We start from the raw sequence: 5000 nt of genomic DNA on the forward strand, positions 1-5000 counted from the left end.
TTTGGCGAAAGCCCAGGCCTCGATGACATCTAAGTATGACGTTAAAACACGAGATAGGCTTTTTAATGTAGGTGACAAGGTGTTGGTTTACTTCCTATGCCTGGCAATCCCCTGAAAGCGGAATTCTCAGGTCCGTGGAAGGTTCTGAAGAAAATTAACAATGTAAATTACCTGACTGAAACTCCTGATAGGAGAAGAAAAACCCGTATTTGCCATGTTAATATGATAAAATCTTTTATTGACAGGTCTGTAGAAGAATCTGTAGTACCTATTTCTGTAGTTAGTGTAGAAAAGGAACAGTTCATGGGCGATAAATTTGCTGTTAGCCCAAGTGGTTTGGAAAATAATTCTGATGTTTTGAATAATCTGAATACTAAATTTCAGCACTTAGATGCAGAAAAAGCTGCACCTCTAATCAATTTAATTAACGAATATAAAGATCTCTTTCAGGATGCACCTGGTAGGACTCATATTTTGCAACACGACGTTGATGTTGGGGAGGCTCAGCCTATTAAGCAATGTCCATATAGACTGAACCCCCTCAAGAGAGAAATAGTCAGGAAGGAAGTTAAATACATGCTTGACCATAACCTCGTTAAACCGAGCTGCAGTCCTTGGAGCTCCCCGGTAGTTTTGGTTAGGAAGGAGGATGGTCAGCCTAGGATGTGTTTTGACTACCGCAAGGTCAACTCTGTAACAAAAGCGGACTCGTTCCCCTTGCTCAGGGTGGAAGACTGTTTAGATAGAGTGGGATCTGCCCGTTATATAAGTAAATTTGACCTGTTAAAAGGATATTGGCAGGTTGGTCTTACACCCCGGGCAAGGAAAATATCAGCCTTTGTGACGGGTGACGGCCTCTATGAATGTGAGGTGATGCCATTTGGCATGAAGAATGCCGCCGCTACCTTCCAGAGGCTGATGAACTTTATTACATGTGAACTGGAGGGTTGTGTGGTATATATTGACGACCTTGTGATTTACAGTGATGATTGGGAAACTCATCTAAAGAGGATAAGAGCGCTGTTCGAGGTGCTGAGGAAGGCTGGTCTGTTGATAAATTTAAAGAAGAGTGATTTTGCTCAAGCAAAAGTGGTTTATTTAGGACATGAAATTGGCTTGGGTAAGATCGCTCCTAAGAGAGCGAATGTTGAGGCAGTTACAGCCTTCCCAGCTCCTCGAAACAGGAGAGGTATTCGTAGATTTTTGGGTCTAGTTGGTTATTATAGGAAGTTTATTAAGAATTTTTCTGACCTTGCTAATCCCTTAACAAATTTGTTAAAGAAAGATGTAAAATTTATGTGGAACAACGAGTGTCAGGATGCATTTGAAAAATTGAAAGGTACTTTAATAACCTATCCTTTATTACGTTCTCCCGATTTTTCCTTGCCTTTTTGTTTGGCTACAGATGCCAGTGACACAGGTATAGGTGCTGTCTTGTTGCAGGAGGGTGAAAATGGCACCTCTCATCCAGTCACCTACTTTTCCAAGAAGTTGTTACCGGCAGAGAGACGTTACTCAGCAATTGAGAAAGAGGCTTTATGCTTGGTGAAAGCCATCATACATTTTGAAGTGTATTTATCTAACTCAGTATGTCCAATAAAGGTCTTTACAGATCATAATCCCTTAATTTTTATTAATAAATTTAAAGATAAAAATCAGCGTATTTTGCGCTGGAGTCTTTTACTCCAAGAATATAACCTTTTTTTTTGTCACGTGGCTGGAAAAGACAACGTAGTCCCTGATGTTCTTTCCAGGACATTCGGTAATGAAAATGGTGAGGGGGCAATCCAAGAGTAGTTGTGTAAGGGTAAAGGACTCTGCATCAATCACAGTTGAGCAATTTTTTTTTTTCTCCGGTGTTGGGGAGATTTCTTAATATAAGTTTGAGGTTGACATTATTTATATTTAATCTTAGAGTTGATATTAATGTTTAAGGATAGTGGTTTTGGGTTTAGGAAATATTTGCTTTTGAATTTTGCATTTACTTTTGTGCACAATGCTTATGTTTTTGCTTGCATTACAAATCACTAGTTTAATATTGGCTAGGAGTTACTTTTAAAAAAAAAAGTAATAAATTATTTTTTTTCCTTGTCCCGAGGAGCTGTAATCCATAATTACTTTAAATATTTTGTTCGTGGTTTTTGTCATTTGTTTTAATTAATTCACGAAAAGTTCTCTTGGAATATTCTTTATTCCCCGGCCAAGGTTTTGTTTGTGTTCATTTGTATAGCGTTTATTAACCATATTTTTGTTTTCTGCTTTTCATGTTTTGTGGAGCGGACTGCCCGTCTTCGGTGCTTAGCTTGTCGAACTGCCCCATTACGTAGTTATGCTTTCGCTCTCTCTCTCTCTCTCCGTTTACTTGGAGTGCGTTTTTTGGGCAGCGGGGTAGAGAGTGGCGGCTCCCCAACAGAGGAGGTCTTACAGCATTTTTTTTCACGGCTTGATTATCAGACGATATTTGTTCCTGCTCCTGCAGCTACCATTGATTTTGAGAGGCTCCTGCTAATGAATTTTAGCCTTATAAGCATTGCTATTGCTTTTGTGCTGCTGCCTGCCACTGCTGCTGGCTGTTGCCGTGTGTCTGACCTCCTGGAGTCGTGAGGAGGCCTTCTAGTGACGAAGAACGGTAAGCAAACCGTATATGTTCTTCCTTCGCCTGCTTAAATCATATAGACAATCTACGTTGCCCTAGTGATCCCCTCGGTGCAAAAACACCCCTAGTGATCCTGAAGTAGGACAATCGCTGGTGATTGTGTCATAATAATCTTTAATTACGAATTCGGTGCGGTTTTCGAGAACTTATACTGTACAAGCATTCTTCAGATATTTCTTCGTGACCTGTAAAGTGTAGTATTATCGCCAATTTAGGACATATTATTATTTAAAGGTTTATTATGATAATTATTGTAAAATTAATTAGTTTTAACGTTTACTTCACTCTGCAACTCTAACTGTCGTATGCTAGGGAAAGTGTATTTTTCTGCCTCCTACACCTTTTCTTTCTCTTCGACTGAGGTATAAAAGTTAGGTAGGCATGTGACGGTTCGAGAGTTATTATTGTAAAGTAGTGTATGTGTTCCTAAGAAAGCTTTTCGAGGACTACTTTATGTAATTTAAGACTACTTTTGTCAATTAAATTTCATTGTTAAGTTCGATTCAGTGTTTTTTTTTTTTTTTTTTTTTTTTTTTGTATCCCTCTTCGAGAGTTGTTTTGCTTTGTGAATTTTGTGTCACTGCTGGTTCTTGCCTGGTATTTTGGCACTGAGCCAGTCTGAAAAAAAAAGAATCCTGGATGAACATAATCAATCTTAAGTTCATTACAATATATATATATATATACATATGTGTATATATATATTTATATATAAATATATATATATATATATATATATATATATATATATATATATTATTATTATTATTATTATTACTTACTAAGCTACAACCCTAGTTGGAAAAGCAGTATGCTATAAGCCCAGGGGCTCCAACAGGGAAAATAGCTCAGTGCGGAAAGGAAAAAAGGAAAATAAAATATTCTAAGAAGAGTAACAACAATAAATATCTCCTATATAAACTATAAAAACTTTAACAAAACAAGAGGAAGAGAAATAAGATAGGAGAGTGTGCTCGAGTGTACCCTCAAGCAAGAGAACTCCAACCCAAGACAGTGAAAGGCCATGGTACAGAGGCTATGGCACTACCCAAGACTAGAGAACAGTGGTTTGATTTTGGAGTGTCCTTCTCCTAGAAGAGCTGCTTACTATAGCTAAAGAGTCTCTTCTACCCTTACCAAGAGGAAAGTGGCACTGAACAATTACAGTGCAGTAACCCCTTGGGTGATGAAGAATTGTTTGGTAATCTGTGTTGTCAGGTGTATGAGGATAGAGGAGAATATGTAAAGAATATGCCAGACTATTCAGTGTGTATGTAGGCAAAGGGAAAATGAACCGTAACCAGAGAGGAGGATCCAATGTAGTACTGTCTGGCCAGTCAAAAGACCCCATAACTCTCTAGCGGTAGTATCTCAACGGGTGGCTGGTGCCCTGGCCAACCTACTACCTGTAAATATATATATATATATATATATATATATATATATATATATATATATATATATATATATATATATTATAGTCACGGAAGGAGAACCAAGTTTGTGTTTTCCTTTTTCCTTTCGGAGCTATAACACTTAATTATTTTTATGCTCATCACGTGTTAGCTTTTGTGATATTTACACACGCACATACACACACACATACACACACACACACATATATATAGGCCTATATATATATGTATATATATATATATATATATATATATATATATATATATATATATATATATATGTGTGTGTGTGTGTGTGAGTATAATGATAAATTTTGCACATTTAGATGTGTTTTTCATATCCATATAAGTATGTATTACACACCCTCAATACTGTATTCTCTCTATACCGCGGGATCAGAGAACCAAGGGGAATCAACTCGGAGATTATATCTTCTGGTCGGCCGGGGAACCGAACCCTAGGTGTAGGAGAGAAAATTGATATTACACACACACACACACATATGTATATATATATATATATATATATATATATATATATATATATGAAATTTATATATATATATATATATATATATATATATATATACATATATATATATGAAATTTATATATATATATATATATATATATATATATATGTTATGCCTGTTGTAGAATTAGGGAATATGTTTGAGGTAGGTCCAGCATGCTGATTACGGCCAAATATCTGTCACTGCCATATTATCTTATTCTTTTCAATGTGGTTGGCCTACAAAGCAAACTTTTTGCATATGCAGATGGTGCTACTCTCCTGAATTTAGATCTCAATACACTGCACACATAACAACTAATATATCTGTTTCTAGTATAATGTAAGACAAAGGCCTCAGACACGTCATTTCATGTCTGGCTTTTTCTGACTCGATATAATTAGATCATTATATTTT

General features: G+C 36.4%; 1 protein-coding gene across 1 annotated transcript in view; it reads right to left on the minus strand.

The window, feature by feature from the left end:
* The window catches only part of LOC137631852 (basic proline-rich protein-like), a 46429-nt gene that overhangs the window by 3606 nt on the left and 37823 nt on the right, over positions 1-5000 (minus strand). The gene's annotated exons all lie outside the window — the stretch shown is intronic.

Source organism: Palaemon carinicauda, chromosome 3 (assembly GCF_036898095.1).
Source record: "Palaemon carinicauda isolate YSFRI2023 chromosome 3, ASM3689809v2, whole genome shotgun sequence".
In the NCBI taxonomy this organism is placed as follows: Eukaryota; Metazoa; Arthropoda; class Malacostraca; order Decapoda; family Palaemonidae; genus Palaemon; species Palaemon carinicauda.